This window comes from Terrapene carolina, unplaced genomic scaffold, assembly GCF_002925995.2.
Source record: "Terrapene carolina triunguis isolate 2854851 unplaced genomic scaffold, T_m_triunguis-2.0 Scaffold58, whole genome shotgun sequence".
NCBI classification, from domain to species: Eukaryota; Metazoa; Chordata; order Testudines; family Emydidae; genus Terrapene; species Terrapene triunguis.
Window position 1 is genome coordinate 69,427,458 of NW_020664409.1, and position 21,871 is coordinate 69,449,328.

A 21,871-nucleotide genomic window follows, 5' to 3' on the forward strand; every position below is an offset into this window, starting at 1 on the left:
TAAAACTGTCAACTAATATCTGCTATCGAGATTCTAGCCCATATGTTTTTAAAGACAAAGATGTGAATTTCTCATGATAGCCCAGTTTCTCACTTCTGATATATTAACTTATAGCTGTCAAAATGCACCTTAATATCAGGCATCCTTTCTGAGATCTGTATCGACAGTCAGGCTTCTGTTTAATCTGCATTCACCAGGAGGAAATTTTCTCAAAATGCAATAAACAAAATCAACGAGTAAGCGTAATGTATGGTAAGTTTTTTGTTGCAGAGATATGTGGAGACTTTTACAGTTAATATGCCCTGAAAACCAGTAAAATTTGCCTCTCTGAAAATAGTGGGGGGGGGTTGTAAGAAAACAGTGTGTATTTCACATCAGAGGGAAGGGCTAAAGGTCAGTGATGAATTCTGCTTTCTGAAACATATGGTCTCAATCTGAATCTTAATGACATGATCAGCAGAGTACACCCTGTCAACCAGAAAAGTTAGGAGGTGGCTATGGAGCCAACAGGATAATGGAAAAAGACAGAAAATGGTAAAAGAGACTATCAACAGTGAATTGATGAAAATCAACTTCATGATATGTTTTAACTTTATAGGGTTTCTCCCTGTCCCCCCTCCCTCCAGATGGAGTTAACAAAAATCTGAAAAGGAGATTGAAGTTGGATGTGATTGTGGCAAAATGGAAGGGAAAAGAAACCCAAGAGCTGGCAAGAACAATGTATCTTCTTTACCAGTGCTAACTATGGCCTCCAAAAAGAAGGCGTGCTTTCAATTTTATGGAGACACAAAAGGCAGGAAGGAGCAGATGTGCTAATGGCAGCAAATAGAAGTAAAGTAAAGCAGTAGTTACACTGGTGGTATTAACTTGAATGCTGTTTTGGAATCAGCATGAGCTGATAACACATTTCCTGGCTCTTGTATCTGTGCAGCTAATAGTGCAAAGGTAAAGGCCAGCAAAGATTTGTGAGGTGTCAGTTGAGAATTGGAGGGAAGAATCATGGTGTAATGTGCTGCTATTATATGAATGATCAAGTATCAGAGGGGTAGCCGTGTTAGTCTGAGTCTGTAAAAAGCAACAGAGGGTGCTGTGGCACCTTTAAGACTAACAGAAGTATAGGGAGCATAAGCTTTCGTGGGTAAGAACCTCACTTCTTCAGATGCAAGTCTGAATGATGATGCCCACCAAAGATATTGGACCTACTAGAATTTGGTGGGGGGAGAAGGAAGGGGTTGGAACTTGAATACAAGAGTTCTAGTTGTGGTATGTGTGTGATGGTTTTGTTACAATTGACCAGCAGAGTGCAGGATTGGAAACGGCAGAAATATGAACATGTAGGAAGGCAAGGCATTAGTGGGAAGACTTGTGAGAAGTGGGGGTAACTCTTATTATCTGTTGCTCTGCCTTAAGAGTCAGGCAGAATTTAAAGAGAATGGAAGGAAACAAAACCTATACTTACTAATAGAGCTAGATTAATGCCACAACTTTTTTTAATGACTACTTATTCAAATAAAACTCTGAATTAGCCTCCCCTGTGCTCATGTCCCTCTTTACATTGGCTTCCTGCAAATATTCTACCAGACACTTATTAGCTAGAAAGTTTGCAGAACCAATGCACTGTAATTGTATTTTAGACAATGTTTGCTAGGAGTGAATTTTGGACTTATAAAGGTATTTGCACCAGAAACTGTTATGCTCATGCAGTCAGGGAACAGAAATCGACTGAGTTTGAAGTTCAAATTCTGAATAGCACATTTTTGGAACTGCCTACAAGTTACAATCCAAAAATGTATTTGTAAATATTATTAGGTTTTCCTTAAGTGTATTTAGAGTTACCAAAGTTGCTTCCAGACCTTTTTGGGAAAGTAAAATGAGAATTGGAATAAACTATGCTATGAATTATTCTCTCAATTTACTTACCATTTGATAGTCTAAAGACCCCATTGCATGGGTTGTCAGCAGGGTTTGAAAACTGGACCTTCATCACTGCAGTAGACCTGCATCACTTGACCTAAGGTGTAATTCCATTACCTGGTAGCAGTAGTAGACCATTATCCCCCTTACTGGTTCGCTTCCTAGAGGATAAAACTTGCTTTTCAGGTGCTTTGACATAGAGTGACACTGCTAGAATTAACTTAATCCCTCGAGAAATGTTAATATGGATGTCTGTATGGGTATCCTAAAATGTAATTAGTAATAAAAGTGTTCTAACTTCTGTACCTGTCTTCTAATATTTAGCACCTCTGGCCTGGTCTACACTATGAGTTTAATTCAAATTTAGCAGCGTTAAATCGAATTAACCCTGCACCCATCCACACAACGAAGCCATTTATTTTGAAATAAAGGGCTCTTAAAATCGATTTCTGTACTCCTCCCCGACGAGCGGAGTAGCGCCGAAATCGATATTGTCATTTCGAATTAGGGTTAGTGTGGCCGCAATTCGATGGTATTGGCCTCCGGGAGCTATCCCAGAGTGCACCATTGTGACCACTCTGGACAGCAATCTGAACTCGGATGCACTGGCCAGGTAAACAGGAAAAGCCCCGCGAACATTTGAATTTCATTTCCTGTTTGCCCAGCACAGGAGAGCACAGGTGACCACAGAGAGCTCATCAGCACAGGTAACCATGCAGGCCGATAATCGAAAAAGAGCACCAGCATGGACCGTACGGGAGGTACTGGATATGATCACTATATGGGGAGAGGATTCAGTGCTAGCAGAACTTCGTTCGAAAAGACGAAATGCCAAAACTTTTGAAAAAATCTCCAAGGGCATGATGGAGAGAGGCCACAATAGGGACTCAGAGCAGTGCCGCGTGAAAGTCAAGGAGCTCAGACAAGCCTATCAGAAAACAAAGGAGGCAAACGGTCGCTCCAGGTCAGAGCTGCAGACATGCCGCTTCTACGCTGAGCTGCATGCAATTCTAGGGGGGGCCGCCACCACTACCCCACCTCTGACCGTGGATTCCGAGGCGGGGGTAATCTCATCAGCCACACCTGAGGATTCTGCAGACAGGGAAGAGGAGGAGGAGGAGGAGGAGGAGGAGGAGGAGCTTGCGGAGAGCACACAGCACTCCGTTCTCCCCAACAGCCAGGATCTTTTTCTCAGCCTGACTGAAGTACTCTCCCAAGCCTCCCAAGCCAGTACCCAAGACCATGACCCCATGGAAGGGACCTCAGGTGAGTTTACCTTTTAAAATATATAAACATGGTTTAAAAGCAAGCGTTTTTAAATGATTAATTTGCCCTGAGGACTTGGGATGCATTCGCGGCCAGTACAGCTACTGGAAAAGTCTGTTAACGTGTCTGGGGATGGAGCGGAAATCCTCCAGGGACATCTCCATGAAGATCTCCTGGAGGTACTCCAAAAGCCTTTGCAGAAGGTTTCTGGGCAGTGCAGCCTTATTCCATCCTCCATGGTAGGACACTTGACCACACCATGCTAGTAGCAAGTAATCTGGTATCATTGCATGACAAAGCCTGGCAGCGTATGGTCCCGGTGTTTGCTGGCATTCAAGCAACATCCGTTCTTAATCTCGCTGTGTAATCCTCAGGAGAGTGATATCGCTCATGGTATCCTGGTTGAAATATGGGAATTTAATTAAGGGGACAGAGGTGGCCCTTCCTACTGGGCTGTTTGCCTGTGGCTGAAAAGAAATCCTTCCCTGTAGTAAGCCAAGCGCGGGGGGAGGGGATTGGCGCTAAGCTTTTCACGTGTGGCTAGCAGGGATCTTCCCTGATACCAGCCACACGTTGAGGGGAGGGATAAAGCGATTATCCCAGAGAATTGGATGCGGGGGGGGCTAGTTTGTTTTCTGCTGCTGAAGGTTAACAGGAAAACTGCAGCACTCAACAGGCTTTGCTTGGTATGTGGGAAAGGAGGATGCAGAAGCCGAAAGACAATGGCTTACCATGGCCGAATTCTGTTGCCCGGACCTGCGTCTGTGATCTCTAGCAGCAAAGCCACAGGCACTCAATATTAAGAGGCAAAATGTGACCTTGCACAGAAATCACATGTGCTATGTAATGTGAATAATGTTGTTCACCGTGAAAGAGTATAAGCATTGTTCTGTAAAATGTATCTTTTAAAAAAATTCTCTCCTTTTTTCCCTCCCTCCAGCAGCTGCAAATTTTTCAAGCCTCCCTCCTCCGTCCCGAAGGCTATCTCAGATAAGGCATTGGAAAAAGAGGATGCAAGACGAGATGTTCGCGGAAATCATGGAATCCACCCGCAATGAAAGAGCTCATCTGAATAAGTGGAAGGACACGGTTTCAAAGTATAGGAAAGATGCCAGTGAACGTGAGGACAGGAGGGACCAACGTGAGGACAGGAGGGACCAACGTGAGGAGAGGAGAGACGCTCGAGATGAGAGGTGGAGGCAGAAAGATCAGAGGAGGCAGGATGCAACGCTGGGGCTGCTGCGTGAGCAAACAGACATGCTCCGGCGTCTGGTGGAGCTTCAGGAATGGCAGCAGGATCACAGACTGGTGCTACAGCCCCTGTATAACCCTCCTACCCCCTCACCATGTTCCATAGCCTCCTCACCCAGACGTGTAAGAACGCAGGGGGGGAGGCTCCGTGCAACCTCCCATTCCACCCCAGTGGACAGCCCAAGCAAAAGGCTGTCATTATTTTAACCTTTTTTTAGTGGCCTTTTCCTTCCCTCCGATCCTCCTCCCAAACCCCACCCGGGCTACCTTGTCAGTTCTCTCCCTCTTTTTATAATCAATTAATAAAGAATACATAATTTTTAAACGATAGTGACTTTATTTCCTTTGAAAGCAAGCTGTGATCAAAGAGGGAGGGTGGGTTGCCTACAGAGAATGAGTCAATAAAGGGGGCGGGTTTTCATCGAGAAACAAACAGAACTTTCACACGGTAGCCTGGCCAGTCATGAAACTGGTTTTCAAAGCTTCTCTGATGCGCCGCGCTTCCTGGTGTGCTCTTCTAATCGCCCTGGTGTCTGGCTGCGCAGCCAGGCGATTAGCCTCAGCCTCCCACCCCGCCATAAACATCTCCCCCTTACTCTCACAGAGATTGTGGAGCACACAGCAAGCAGCAATAACAATGGGGATATTGGTTTGGCTGAGGTCTGAGCGAGTCAGTAAAGTGTGCCAGCGACCTTTTCAATGGCCAAATGCACATTCCACCACCATTCTGCACTTGCTCAGCCTGTAGTTGAACAGCTCCTGACTCCTGTCCAGGCTGCCTGTGTATGGCTTCATGAGCCATGGCATTAAGGGGTAGGCTGGGTCCCCAAGGATAACTATAGGCATTTCAACATCCCCAACGGTTATTTTCTGGTCTGGGAAGTAAGTCCCTTGCTGCAGCCATTTAAACAGAGTAGTGTTCCTGAAGATGCGAGCGTCATGAACCCTTCCCGGCCAGCCCACGTTGATGTTGGTGAAACGTCCCCTGTGATCCACCAGTGCTTGCAGCACCATTTAAAAGTAACCCTCGCGGTTTATGTACTCGGTACCCAGGTGCTCTGGTGCCAAGATACGGATATGGGTTCCATTTATCGCCCCACCACAGTTAGGGAATCCAATTGCAGCAAAGCCATCCACTATGGCCTGCACATTTCCCAGAGTCACTACCTTTCGTAACAGCAGCTCAATGATTGCTTTGGCTACTTGCATGACAGCAGCCCCCACAGTAGATTTGCCCACTCCAAATTGATTCCCGGCTGACCGGTAGCTGTCTGGCGTTGCAAGTTTCCACAGGGCTATCGCCACTCGCTTCTCAACTGTGAGGGCTGCTCTCATCCTGGTATTCTGGCACTTCAGGGCCGGGGAAAGCAAGTCACAAAGTTCCATGAAAGTGCCCTTACGCATGCGAAAGTTTCGCAGCCACTGGGAATCGTCCCACACCTGCAACACTATGCGGTCCCATCAGTCTGTGCTTGTTTCCCGGGCCCAGAATTGGCGTTCCACGGATAGAACCTGCCCCATCAACAACACGATCTCCAAAGTGCCGGGACCCGCGGTTTGAGAGAATTCTGTGTCCATGTCCATGTCCATGTCCTCATCACTCTCGTCGCCGCGCTGCCGTCGCCGCCTCCTTCTTGCCTCGTTTTTCTGGTCCTGGTTCAGCATAAACTGCACAATAATGCGCGAGGTGTTTACAATGTTCATGACTGCTGTCTTGAGCTGAGCGGGCTCCATGCTTGCCGTGGTATGGCGTCTGCTGTGTTCACCCAGGAAAAAAGGCGCAAAACGGTTGTCTGCCATTGCTTTCATGGAGGGAGGGGTGAGACTGTACCCAGAACCACCTGCGACAATGTTTTTTGCCCCATCAGGCACTGGGATCTCAACTCAGAATTCCAATGGGTGGGGGAGACTGCGGGAACTATGGGATAGCTATGGGATAACTACCCACAGTGCAACGCTCCGAAAATCGATGCTAGCCCTGGTACATGGACACACACCGCCGAATTAATGCGTTTAGTGTGGCCGCATACATTCGACTTTATACAATCTGTTTCCAAAATTTGAATTCTGTAAATTCTGATTAATCCCGTAGTGTAGACATATCCTGTGATATCGCCATACATATTGTATGTGTGTGTGGAGGGGGGAGAGCAGTTGATGTGCATTATATTTTAGTGTTTGTTTTTAAACAGATTTGTAATTTTCAGTTGGAACTTCACTTATAGAAACTGTTCCTACTATAAGCATGAACATAATGTTAAAATCCTCTTGGTTTCTTTACCTTTAGGTAATTAAGAATTTGGGTTACAGGAAGGTTCATATTTACAATCTTCAATTGTCATGTCTAATACACATAACTATAGAAATTTAGGTAGCATATCAAGAATGTGCAGAACTTATTCTTCAATATTAAAACTACTGTCCTTATCCTGTCATACTGTAAGGTGAATAGGTGCATTCATTATCACACATGTATAATATATGCTGATTTTGTTTGGAACAGCTCAAGGTTGAATCAAAACATCAGTGCATACACGTATAAAGTACCTTTCATCCCAAGGCTCCGCACAAGAAAAAAGTAATACACAGCTGGCTGTGAAGGTTATATTTGTACATCTTTGGTAGCCTTCTGAAAACATCAATTTGTTAGTGCCTTAGTGGTTAACATATTTTTATATAAATGAAGCCATCAGCTGATGCCAACCCTATTTAAAATGCCTCATTTGGTTAGTCAATAACATATAAATGTCCAGGAATCAGGGCATGAGATGACTTCTGAATACAGACCTGGGGGTGAGAAACTGAAACAGACAGTGTTTACTTAAAGTTGTCTACAATAGCTCTTTACTGATTTTACCTATTGGAGCCACAGAAGGAAACAATGAGAAATGCTTCCAAGAAACTTTATGATGAGTACGCTGCATTTACTGTCACTTACTTAACGGAAGAGCAGGAATGTTATACTGTGTGTTAAATTGATTGTTCTAGGAAATGGTTGTCATTCCTATCTGTAACCCTCATGTTTAAAATAAACTGATTTTGATTGCTATAAACTGCACCTCAGTCTTGTATTAAACATTTTGGTACCTAATGTAAATTAATTCACAACTGTTAAAAGGGGCTATTGTATAATAATCTATACTTTCCCCTAAAGTGCTCTAATGGTGATACACAAGGGGGTGCTTCCAGGGGCCAGGGGCCATTACTGTACCAAACAATAAGGTATTTGTTAAAATAAAGGGTGTCACCTACTGAATCATCAATACCCACCTTCTTGTAGCATCTAAGGGCCTACACCTCACTTGTGCAAAGTGAGTGTAAAATGTTGTGGCCCTTATTGTGGGCTGGGTTCTAGCTTCTTACCCTGTTCTGATTGGATAGTTAGGGAAATACCTGGCCATTTTCTGATAGCATAGGGATGGCATAATGTCCGGTGGTGCCATCCAGTATAGAGTTGGCCAAGAGTGTTCTGCTCTCCAGCTATTCTCAATTGCTTGAATGGCCTCTAAGCAGCTGTGTGGAGCCACTGTAAGTTAGGATGGACAGCTCCAGGCAGCTGAGCAGGTCCCTACCATAGCTCAGAATTCAGGAGTTGCACAGGTGTCCCTCCTGAGCTGGTGCACTCCTGCATTGTATCTCCTGCGAGGTGCAGTTCAGAATCAGGTCCACTCATTCTGTTTAGGTTTTCTTTCATGCAGGTATAAATGGCTACACAAGGTGCAAGACCCGTGGAGAATCAAGTCCTAAGTGTTTGTCACCCACCCATCCAAGTACGGACCAGGCCCAACCCTGCTTAGTTTGAGATGTGGCAGGATCACTACATAGGTCAGCGTGGCTGTTCGCTAATGCTGATACAAACAATGCAATGTGTAACTAAATATTAAGTAGCACAGTTCTGTTAAAAATGCATTAATTTAAAAGCATGTAGCCTATGGCAGCAATTTTTGTAGGAATCCAGTGGTGTCTTCTTTCTGACTTTGAATAAGCTAAAAACTGTGAGTAGGCGCTGGAGTCTCAACTCTAGCAAGGAGCTCTTCCACAAACTACATCATGACAGCCCCATGATGGCTCTTTTTTTAAGAAAGCACAGGTGCAGAGCACAGAAACCTTCCATCATTCGGCTTCTAAATAAAACTGGCATGTTTGGGAACTAGATGAAGCCAACTCCAGCATGGAGTCAAATAGTCTTTACATTTTTCTTGACTACACATCTTCTCTCTGTGTACTAGGACTTTTATTTTTCACTTACAGAAAACATTTTTAACTACAGATGCTCCCCGACTTATGCAAGCGTTCCATTCTGGAACACCTTCCGTAAGTTGAATTTTGCATAAGTCGGGGATGTATACCTGACAATTACAAAAAAAACAAAACACGCGTACGGAACTTACGGAACTTTTTCCGTAAGTGCGGGTTTGTGTAAGTTGGGTTTGTGTAACCCAGGGAGCGTCTGTATTTGAATGAAGATTGGCATATGGGCATGGGTCAAGTAGATGTCTCTACGTTTGCTTTTGTTTTTTTTAACAGTAATTAGCAATGCTGTAAGCACAATTTATTTTCTTAGCTGCTTTTGGACCAAGAGGTCTTTACTCAGGGCCCCATGCTCCCTCCATGAGAAGGAAGGTATCTGCACTAAACGAGGTCCACCTCTGAAGCATGTCCCCCAAGCCCACCAATCACCTTTCTAGTTGCTCTGCAGTACTTCAGCTCTACTGAGGTGGAGGGAGCAGTGAACCTAATAAAGTGTTGGGTGGTGTGTTGTGGTGATTTAATAATACTGAGTATGGACCCCTCAAATCCAGTAGGTTGCTTTTTAAAATAAACAAAACAATTATTTGCTATTTCCATTAAGCAGAAAAATTACCTATTTGACTAGGCATTGATGTGTGCTCTTATTACATACCTGGCACTGCTCTCCTTGTTGTAAGGCATCTCTACACTACAAAATTAAGTCGACTTAACTTGCAGTGGCATACAGCTGCCGCAGTAATTACATCACTTGTGTGTGTCTACACTTTGCTTCTTGTGTTGGTGGTGCACATCCTCACCAGGAGCGCTTGCACTGATTGAACTGTCAGTGTGTGGCATTGTGGGATGGCTTTTGAAAGCCAGCAACAGTCGATATAAGCCACGCATTGCCTACACTGACACTGCATCGACATAACTACATCAACATTGACTATATGGTTCTTATGGAGTTAGAGTTACTAAGTTGGTGTAGTGGGCAAGTTACATTGGCGGGAGTGAAATGTTAGTGAAGACACTGACATAGTTAGGTCAACATAAGTTGCCCTGTGTCAACCTAACTTTGTAGTGTAGACCAGGGCTTAGACACCTTTGTATTGTTATAATTGCCTCTTCCATTTGTTTACTCTTCTCTGTATGCCTTGATATATTTTAATTAGATGCATTTAATTTATTTTGCTCCTTGCTAACACTTTCTTTTGGGAAACAGAGTTTCCACTAGTCCTCCAACTATTGACTTTTTTGAAATAAATGGAAGTTTTCCGTATCTTTGTTTTGCTCTGGTTGATTAGTTATACAACAAATAACATAGTTGCTAATTAGTTCATATGATGTTCCTGTGTGGATCACACAGTGCTTGCAATTTTAGCATGGCTTTATCTAGAACTTTGCAGTCCCCTTCATGCTCCCATTGGAAAATACTTTAGATCTCTAATGCCTTTTTGCTGAAAATTTAGTTTTTGTTCTAACACCATGTAATAAAGGGGTAACACACAGGACTCCTGGTAAAAGACTGTTTATTATTTCTTGGCCCTTGTCATCAAGCTGGTGGCATGGGTTACAGAAGACTGTAAATGGGATTTTCAAAGCAGGCTATGCAAGTTAGGTGCCCAAATCCTTTAGAAACTACTGGGATTTGGGTGCTTAAATCCCTTAAGTATAGGCTGGGATTTTTCAAAGGAACTGTGACAGTGTACCCCATAAGGCTTTATGGGGGGGGTGCTTATAAATGTATGTATGATATAACTGGACTAGGGTTTTGCTACATATGCCATGTAACATATCTATGTAAAGGTTATGATCAACTGGTTATGTTCATCCTAGTTGTATGCAGGCACCATTCGTGTGTTCAAAGTTATGTATACTTGCTTGATTTCTAAGTAAGCTTTGTGAGGCATTTGGTCAGCTTCTTTAGGAAGGAATTTGCAAGGTTAAGTACCCGATCAGGAAGCATTTGGGGAACAATGCATCTTGGCATGCTCCAATCCAAATAAGAAGTCTTCCTGGAGACATACAAGATACCATGTGGACAATGGCTTCTGCCTGTAAAGACTGAGTCATGCATGGACATGTGACTTGCCCAGGTGACTCCAGAACTCCATCTTGGAGCTGGACTTTGCCTAGGAGTGAGGAGGGGGGTCTCCACCCACAAGAGAAAGTCTATTTAAACCCATGGGAGACCCCTCCATTTTGTCTTCCGCTGGCTAAAGAAGGAGCCCCTCCACCCCCAGGATACTTGAAGGAAACTGGAATAAAGGACAGTAACTACAGGGGGTATGAGTGATTGCTGGACCCAGGCTAAAAGGAGGCTAGTCTGTAAAAGGGAGCATTCTGGAACTGGTGAGGATCTTATCTGTATTTAGTTTGATTAGACATAGGTTTGCACATTTTATTTTATTTTGTTTGGTGACTTACTTTGTTCTGTCTGTTACTACTTGGAACCACTTAAATCCTACTTTCTGTATTTAATAAAATCACTTTTTACTTCTTAATTAACTCAGAGTATGTATTAATACCTGGGGGAGCAAACAACTGTGCATATCTCTCTATCAGTGTTATAGAGGGCAAACAATTTATGAGTTTACCCTGCATATGCTTTATATAGGGTAAAACAGATTTATTTGAGTTTAGACCCCTTTGGGAGTTGGGCATCTGAGTGCTAAAGACAAGCACACTTCTGTGAGCTGCTTTCAGGTAAACCTGCAGCTTTGGGGCAAGTAATTCAGACCCTGGGTCTTTGTTGGAGCAGACGGGAGTGTCTGGCTCAGCAAAACAGGGTGCTGGAGTCCTGAGCTGGCAAGGAAAACAGGAATAGAAGTAGTCTTTCCACATCGGTTGGCAGCTCCCAAGGGGGTTTCTGTGATCCAACCCATCACAGGAACCTCCCTTGCATGACAGGAGTCAATATCTATTGACTTTAGTGGCTTCTGTTAGAGGGAGCTCTTTTAGAGTCAGGAATCCTGTTAGACCCTTATAGTCCAAAATGGGCAGAAGCCAGTTGGTGCAGCAAAGAAAAGGGACAGCTGTGCCAATTTCATTTGCTTCCTAAAAATCCCTAACATCCACTGAGGTCATGGAGATCTGCACATACAGGAGGGCAATCTCTAATTTCTTCCATGGGAGCTGGAGTGTTTGGCAGCCTAACCCCAGAACAGAATAAGTCAAAAGAAACTTTCTACATTGTAGGGTGGAGGAAACTGAAAATACACAAATTTCAAAGTTAATTCTCACGCAGGAGCGCATAGGAGCCTTGCTTTAATTCCATATTTACTCAGGCTATGTCTACACTACAGCCTATGTCGGCATAACTTATGTTTCTCAAGGGTGTGAAAAAACACCTCCCTGAGAGACATAAATTACACTGACATAAGCGCTCATGTGCACAGCACTATGCTGGAGGGAGAAGCTCTCCCACTGACCTAGCTTCTGCCACTCGTGGAGGTGCTTTTATTATGCCAACGGGAGACCTCTCTTCCGTTGGCATAGAGTGTCTTCGCCAGTCACTGCAGTGCTCTACGTATAGACATGGCCTTTGTCCCACTAATTTCTGTAGGAATGTGCCAGAGTAAAGACTGAATAAAAATGATACTGGAATTTTCAAAAGCAATTAAATCACTGAGGTGCTTTTGAAAAGCCTGTCCTGAGAAAGAATTTTAGGCTCAGTATTACAATCTGACTAAAATATTGGAGTGTTTCATGGGTTACTAAGAGGAACCAGGGCATGAATAAATAAAGATGGTATACATTTATTATAGCAGCAAGGGGTTCAGAAACAGTGGGAATCATCTAAAAATGGCGGGGGAGGGGGGGACTCAGAACTTCTTTACAGCAGAGGTTATGGCTGTCTCTTGTAATTGACTGTGATGACACAGCATCTTGTGGGTTCACTTGTGGCTGTGTAGTTAGATCTGCAAGGAGCAAGGACATGCCATTTTTTATGGACATGACATTGTAACAAGGATGTTACAAAGGTATATGTAAGCTCCAACTGAAGACTAGGAAGGATGATTTCCCTTTTTAAGATGTGTTTACACCATGGGCGGTAATCATATAGAATAAGTAACCTAAGATAAGAAAATCAGATTGAAACAAACTTAAATCTCCAGAAGAAGAAGATGGCTGAGTTGTGGTAAAAAATTAAAATAAAGATAACCAAAAAAGGCAGGCTGTTCCTAAAATCTGAATTTTACTGTCTGTCATAAATATATACACACACAGATTTTCTGAGGGGACCGCCTAGAAGACTGTAGGTAGAAATACTTTACATACTCAGACTGGTGAAACGGTGGCTGCTTGTAATTCTTAGCATTATCATTCTATGCAATGACATCACAGCACTCGCCTGTGCTTACTGACAAACTCTAATATCACATATGGAGCAACCAACCAATGAATGTTTTCCTGAGCCTGACAAAAACAGAGGCTGGCCTTCTGCTGTGTGGTGAGCCATTAGGAAAGGATCATAGTCATTAATGGCTTGGATAATGGAGAGAAAATTATGCTTATAATATTTGCACATGACAGCAAGGTGGGTGGGGTTGCAAGCACTTTGGATGACAGGATTAGTATTGAAAATGACCTTAATGAATTGGTCTGAATTCACAAAGATGAAATTCAATAAAGACAAGTGAGAAGTACTTCACTTGAGAAAAAAAATCAAATGCACAACTACAAAATGGGGAATAACTGGCTAGGTTTTAGTACTGCAGAAAAGGATCTGGGGGTTATAGTGAATTACAAATTAAATGAGTCAACAATGAGATGCAGTTGCAAAAAAGCCCTACATTTTAATGATATTTTAGAGGATTTTTTTGTCAGTCAGGGAAGATTGTTAATTGGTCCTAGCCCATTTTGGGATTAGTCACATGTTCTTTCTACAATGCTGATAGCAGTGGGAAAAGAGGCAATGGGCCAGATAATAAAAGAAAGGACAAGATGAAAAAGAAAGTTATCAGTTCTGATTCCAAGATGGGGTAGAGAATCTCTCTCTTGTTCACAAGACTTGAGGTGGGGCTGGTTGAGAAAAGCATGTTGTCCAACCCACTTTTCCCACACATTGGAATACTTGGTAGCATGACTACAGGAGTAAGTGTGAATTGACTTGTAGGGTATACGTAGCATTTTACACCCACTTCACACAGCTGCCGCTGACTACACAGGATGCAAGGAGGGGTAAAGTCAAGCCTCTGATCTCTTAAAAGAAATGTATAGATGGACAGATCATGGTGTAGAAGTGGATAACCTTCGACTAACACAGTAAAGCATATGGCATTGCAAACTGTGAAATGGAAATGAAAGAAACCGTGGTTCCATTCTTATTTCTGGGGATCAGGACTGTGACTTGAGAGCTTGACAAACTTTTCCTGTGACAAATTAGCGGGAGGAAAAAATAGTTATGCTGAATTGTTTCCAACTGTTGAACTAGACAGCTCTGACTCATTACATACTCAGAACATACTGCTCAAACACCCACCATATCATGGCTAAACATTAACTACAACCTTGCAATCATCACAGTCATGACCTTAATCCATTTTCATTACACTCTTGATAAAGGATGTTGAAATGCTTAAAGATCTTACACTATATGGATTATTAAGTAACACTTTAGATATAAAATGAACATTTCCTCTTCTTTAATTATGTAGAGGACTAGACTAGAGTACTCCTGGGGGAATTCTGCACCAAAAAATTCCAAATTCTCCACACAATATTTTAAAATTCTTCAAAATTCTGCATATTTTATTTGTCAAAATAACACAATATAATCACTCTGGTTTCAATTATTTCAGTAATGTATTTAAACTACAATACAATGGATGGAGAATGGGAGTGGGGAGCACTGGAGAAAATCCCCAGACTCCCTTGCCTAATAGTAATGTAGCTAGGTTTGATGCTTTATTTCTAGTTATTAGTAAACAAATATATGCAGCAATATGCTCAGTGTTACATCATAGACAACTGAAGAGAAAGTAAGGGCTGGAGAATCAAACTCACAATTTATACTGGCTACTGACCATCTCCAGAAAGGTCGGTAGCAAACAGTTCATGGACCACATTTTGATAGGAAATTTTTTCAGTCCAAAAATTTAGACCAGTTCTAATCACTAAAGCACCATAAGCATTTATAAGGCCATACCATCCTTTACACCACTGTGGCAATGTAAAGGAGCCTTAAAATTTTTACATCTGTTTTATGGTCCTTGGGGAATTCACATAGACCATGGGAACAATTCACTAAGCAGGCAGGCTACTACATTCTGCTCTGTCTGAGGGGGCAGAGCCTGCCCCACACATACCTTCATCGAAACATCCAGAAGCCCAGCCCCTCCATGCCAAGCATGCTGAAATAGTGAGTGAAGGGGACAGAGTGTCTCTTTCTCTCCCATGCATGACTACCCAGCCTCCCCTGGTAGTAATTTACATCTCTATCAGCTCCTTTGGGCACCCAAACCAACCTGCCTGCACTGCCAGGGAGGGCGTGTGACTGCTCTTGTGTCTTCCCTTTGCTTCCCTGTCAGAAGTCATGTTTCTGTGGGGCAGCAAAGAAATCTGTGGGGGACATGAATTCTGTGCAGGCGCAGTGATGCAAAATCCCCCCAGGAGTAACTCCTGTTTGGGTGAGTATGCAATGATGCTTCCTCTTTCAATCCTTTCTCATTTTTCCCCTTCTCCAGGGGCTTACCACAAATACAGTCCCTGTTAATGTCCACTGAGGTGCAAAACACCCTTAGATGTGTTCATTTATGCACATTTCTATTGTGAAATCATTGAATATTATGGTAATAGTCATTTCTCATTGTATACCATGTTTTAAGTCTTGCATAAGCTAACTAAGTTGTTCTGAAACTAACTCTTTGAATAAAATCCCAGTTCCAGTGAAGTAAATAAACTTCTGATGACTTCAAACTGATTATTAGAATTTTGCTGGTGTCAATTTATATAAATATCATAGCTGTGTCACTCTACTTCATGAAAATGTGTCTCAGCATAATAGCCTACATAATTTTTAATTAAATTTGTACTCGTGCACTCTTTTCTTAACTCACTCTGTTTTATCTGGGTTTTGCAGGGGACTTTGAATTGTGAATAATCATATATACTATACAATCTAGTAAAGCATATGCTGCAAAGCAGGCTATATGGCGGTGGGACTTGGATCACTAGTGTATTTTCTTTTAAATGATCACTTATGTCCCCTTTACACTACCAGCCTTCAGCCTCGTGGCTCTATGTGCAGCCACCTTGTTCTCAGTGTGCTACTGGAGGAGACTCCCATTAGAATCCATGAACACACCTGCTGCAAGTTGTCACTTTTCTGCCCACAAGGTGATCAGCATTTGTAGCCCCAGCAATTGAGAGTGGGAAGTGCACTTGAGTCTCCTGCATGGAAGTGCAAAACACTGCTATTTGGCTACTAGGTTGGTCTGCTGATGCTTGTGTTGATTGTCTTTAGAAGCAGTGATTCCCGTAAATCTGATGAACTACAAGGGTAGTATGACCACAGATTCACTTGGAGTTAACTGTATTCTAGCCACCTGAGTTAGTAGAACTAATGCGGAATGAAATGGTGAGTTCTTTTGTACAGATTTTCTAGTGTATGTTATCAAGCATCACATTTGAAGTTAATCATGGTTCTGTTAGCAGACTGTCTCATAGACCTGCTTGAAATCTCATGCTGCAGTGGGTTGTCTGGACCTGAGCAATGTTTTTGCTGCAGTTTCTTCTTCCATCTATTAGATATTGCTGTTTCAGTTGCTGCTGTGTTGTAGATGGTGCCTCTTTCTCATGACCCCCATACCAGATCCGGTTTACCACTTAGTGCCTTGAGTACAACACAGTGGAGAACAGGTGAGAAGGAAAACTGAGATAGCACGAAGAATGTGGCAGACACTGGATGCATCATTCAACTGTCTCCCAGCCCTTGACAGTATAAGCAAAAGAGGTTGTAGGGTATACTTTTTAGCAGGAGTGAGGGGGAATGAAGAGAAATAGAAGAACTGTAGGATTGATGGAGGAGATCAATGTGGAGGAAGGTAATTTTGGAAAAACTGGACTGGGCAATGGAAGACAAGATTTGACCATTTGGGAGAATAATGGAGGGGAGCGAGGACAAAAAGTGTCAAAGAGATATTGAAGTACAAGGAGTTCGGAGAGAGACTGGGACAGAGAAAGGAGGAGAAAATAACTGAAGGGTTTTTTAAAAAAATCAATAGGTGAGGCCAGATCAGAAAAGGAAGATGTTTTGAAGAGAAAGGCTTTCCCTTTCCAACCTCTTAATTTCTCTAGCACCGTTTAAAAGAAAACAAAATTAGGCCTTATCTACACTAGGCCTTTTTGCCAAAAGGTTTCCCAGCAGCAATAGCAACAGTGGGAGCATTAGTACAGATTTAGTTTTTGGAAACTAAAAGTGGGTTCCAGTCAGCCACCAGCATTTTAAGCCTAGTATTACACAAAACTTCTCTGCACGTTTGTTTCTTCTAATTGCATATTGCTGTCCCATTCTGCAGAGATCCTTGAGTGAAATTTCCTCCACTTGCCACCTATGTTCACTTTCAGCAATGAAGTGAGGAACATCTTGGAGTCTTGTATGACTTAGTCACTTGAGCATTAAGGCCCCAATCCTGGATAGAGCTCTGTGTGGGCAAACCCCTGTGCCTGGGCAGAGCTCTTTGCAGGTTTGGGGCCTTAGTATGGTGGACACCATTTAAAAACACAATATCATCTTGGAAAAATGGAGGCGGTAATCATTGGTAAATGCTAATGACACTAATCACAGCCACTGCAGTTATCTACCTGCTAGTAGCTTGCAAATATCAGCATGTCCCATGAAGTTTAATGCAATAACAACTGTCTAAGTAAGCCATTGCCCTCTGCTAGAGGAAATGTTAGATTTGCTCACAAGTGTGTAAACAGAGCCAAAGGTCCTGTGTTCTCCCTTGTCACTGTACATGCAGTCACAATGGGTGGAATCAGAGCTGATTTGAAAGATTTTTGAAAATATTTTCATCAATTCAAACATTTTCAAAAAGTTTATAAATGTGGCGGGTTTTTTTAAAGCCACCTTAGAGAGTGGCCATTTAAAAAAAAAAAATCTCAAAATGTTGACTGTTTTCATGAAAATATTCAAACATGGTTTGTTTGCAAAAAATATGTTCTGCAGTTTTCAACCAAGTCTGTGAAAGAGTTGGTGTGCATGAAATCCTGTGGGGAATTTACTGGAATAGATGCTAGCAATCAAACATCCTTGAGAGAGAGCTTACTATACTGTAATATAAGGAGATATACCTACCTACCTCATAGAACTGGAAGGGACCTTGAAAAGTCATTGAGTCTAGCTGCCTGCCTTCACTAGCAGGACCAAGTACTGATTTTTGCTATAGATCCCTAAGTGGCTCCCTCAAGGATTGAGCTCACAACCCTACGTTTAGCAGGCCAATGCTCAAACCACTGAGCTATCTCTCCCCCATGTAGCTGAGAAAATATGGAACCTACTGGCAGAAAGTAAATGATAGTCATGCCTTTCCTTCAAAAAATTATGAAATGCCACATCTTCTCTCTCTCTCTCTCTCTCTCCTTCCTCTCTTTTTAGCTTTCTTATATATTCCCTTCCATATCCAGTTTAAATCAAGAAAGTGACACATGGCATATTCTGCAGATGGATCTTCAGCGTTGTGCAGACATAGGGCTGTAGTTCCAAGCAGTGTCTAAGTACCTGCCAGGAAAGTTTTTAAATTATTTTAATTGAAACATAGCTATTCACACTGCAGGGCTGGTTACTTGCCAGCTGCTACAGTATATAGTCAACTCAGAAGCCGCAATATAACACTCTGCAATTTGCAGGAAAAAGAGACACCTAAGAAATTAGTTGTTTACTACTTCCTAGGAACAGTTCTGCTTTTCAGCTGATTTGTTGGATTTAGTAGCTTAACTTTAGGCATCCAGGTTTGAAAATGTTGGCCATAATTCTTATCTTTTAAGTTTGGCTGTATGATTGTACCATATTTTGGCAGAGACTCATTTCCCACCAATCAGCATCTACACACAGCTTCCATCTGGCTCAAAATAGGTTTTTTAATGGTATTATGCAAATCACAGGAGTTAAGAATCAGTTAACTTCTTATTCTTCTGTTCTAGAAACATTCTATATGGCTTGAGACTATTACAGTACAAGTAGGAACAGTAGAATTAACTTTGCTTCAAAGTAGTGGGGTTCTCTAACTTGCTAACTGTATTTCTAGTTGAACTAAGCCAACACTTATTTCCATAAAGCCTCGGGCACTAAGCTTTGTGGTATAGCAAGTGAAACCTGTAAAAGAAAAACATCCTCTGAATGTTTCCCCCTGTGCCTTGTACTTGGGCACTCCATGCATTCTTTTACTGTAAAGGAAAACAGCATGCTGCTGACCAGAGACAGCTCAGCCTCTGAGCAGTGTCAAATCAACAGCGGTTAAGGGATATCTTAGCACTGTGTGTTTGGTTTGTTCTCCCTCTCACCCCAAAATTAACCAATATTCCTACATGTTTATTATTTTTCAGAATAATCGCTAGATGCTTTTTGACTTATTTACACCTTCAAGGTCCCACCAGGATCTATGACAAGCCTTCTTTAACAAGCCCCTTAAGGACCTGGCTATCACTGAGTTACTGTGTTGTGTTCCTTTGGAAGTAAAGAGACCCTTGGCAGTTCTTAGAGCTGGTCAGAAATGTTACAATGGAATGGTTTTACACCAAAAGTGCTGATTCAATGTAAAATTATACTTTAGTGTTGTGTCTTGATTTGGGACAAGTAAATAAATACTGTGAAACTTTTCATGGGAAGGAATTTCCATTTTCCCCACTGGCACCAGTGGTTTAGTTTCCTACACAACTGAACCAAGCAGGCAGTTGAGTCCCTTATTCTGGTGTCAAATTTATTAAAAGGGCTGCCTGCCTAGCAGCCCACTCACTGCAATTCAGATAGATTTGTTAGAACACTACCCTTGGGTAGCAGGTCATGGTGGGTCTGGCTTTAGACTCTGTTGCTGCCTCTTTTCCCCCTGTTACCCATTCTTCATGCTACAAGTTGTTCCTTAAGAACCTTCCCCTTTAGGAAGCCTAGTTTATTAATGTAAAATTCAAAACACCACAGATCTTTCACCCAGCCTCTGCTGGGTCACAACCTTCAGTGTGGGGTTCTTAGTCCTGTCCTGGCTGAAACTTTTCTCCTACAAGGCTTAGTCTCTCCAGCCTTCCCTGCTGGTTCTTGCTCCCTGTAGGCAGGGCCGGCTCCAGGCACCAGCTTAACAAGCAGGTGCTTGGGGCCGCCAAGGGAGAGGGGCGGCACCTGCGGCAATTCGGGGTGGCAGGTCCCTCACTCCCTCTAGGAGCGAAGGACCTGCCGCTGAACTGCCGCCGCCGATCATGGCCTTTTTTTTTTTTTTGCTTGGGGCAGCAGAAATGCTGGGGCCGGCCCTGCCTGTAGGCTTGCTTCTTACTCACATGACACCCTCCCGCCCCAGTGATGTAGTCCTTTCATTCTCTCCCTACACCTGGGGAGATGGACTAAATCTGACACAGGAGATTTTGAGCCCCAGACCCCATAAAGAGCCAGCTCCTCCTCCACCTTGATTTAGCATTCCAAGATTGCGCTAATGATATATTATCTATGTCTTGATAGAACACTTGTTCAGGACAAGCAATTTCTAGAAAGGACTTTTTGTACAAGGACAGTATTAGAGTTTTGAAAAGACCCTGATTTAATTAGTTTGATAATTTCATGTTGTTGAAACCTTTCATGCAGTTCTTAGACTAGTTTGGTCAGTTCCAGCTGGGGCGCTGGGTCAGGGGCCACACTATGTGATTTGGCCCTGCTCCGGCACTCCAGCTGGGGTGAACGGTCAGGGGCCACACCATGCGGCTCTTGGAAGCCGTGGCATGGCCCCGCTCCGGCGCTCTAGCCGGGGCGCAGGGTCGGGGGTCGCTCCATGTGGCTCCCGGAAGCCGCATCATGGCCATGCTCTTACGCGCTCCAATGGCCCCCTCCAGCACTCCAATGGGAGCTGCAGGGGCAGTGCCTGCAGACGGAGCCGGAGAAGGGACATGCCACTGCTTCCGGGAGCTGCTTGAGGTAAGCGCCGCTCAGAGCTTGCACTCCTGAGCCTCTCCCCACGCCCCAACCCCCTGTCTCAGCCCTGATCCCCCTTCCGCCCTCCAAACCTCTTGGTTCCAGCCCAGAGCACCCTCCTACACCCCAAACTCCTCATCCCCAGCCCCACCCCAGAGCCTGCACCCCCAACCAGAGCCCTCACCCCCTCCCACACCCCAACCCCAATTTTGTGAGCATTCATGGCCCGCCATACAATTTCTATTCCCCGATGTGGCCCTCGGGCCAAAAAGTTTGCCCACCCCTGATTGATATAGTGACGTATTTTCTGTCTTATTATCCATCCCTTCCAAATGCACTAAAAGCTGTTTTATCCGGCACTTCACCAACCAGAAAGCTCTATAAACTGGCATTTCTGATCTTCATTGAAATTCCAGTTTATAGTCCGGGTTGGCGTGGGCTCTGGGAGGGAGTTTGGGTGCAGGAGGGGGCTTAGAGCACAGAAAGGGGTGTGGGGCACTGGATCTGGGGCCGCTCACTTTAGGCGGCTCCCCACAAGCAGTGACCTGTCCTCGCTGCTCCTAGGTGGAGACGTGGCAGGCAGCTCTACACACTGCCCCCTCCCCATCCCGAGCGCTAGCAACGCAGCTCCCATTGGCTGGGAACCATGGCCAATGGGAGCTGCGGGAGCGGCGCCTGCGGGCCGAGGCAGTGCACAGAGCTGCCTACTGCACCTCCGCCTAGGAGCAGCTGGGACAGGTCACTGCTTGTGGGGAGCAACCAAAGGTGAGTGGCCCCTGGATATGGCACCCCTCCCCCCTCCCATGCACCAGCCCGCTGCCCTGAGTCCCCTCCTGTACTCAAACTCCCTCCAGAGCCCCCTCCTGCGCCCAAACTCCCTCCCTCTTAGTTAACCGACATTTTTCACTTACTGGCACCCCCCATTCCCCCAACATGCCGGATAAAACAACTTTTTCTGTAGTTCCAGGTATTGTTGTCTTTTTTTGACTGCTGTCGCTGCACATTGAGTGGATGTTTTCAGAGAACTACCCACAATGACTCCAAGATCTCTTTCTTGATTGGTAACAGCCAATTTAGACCCCATCATTT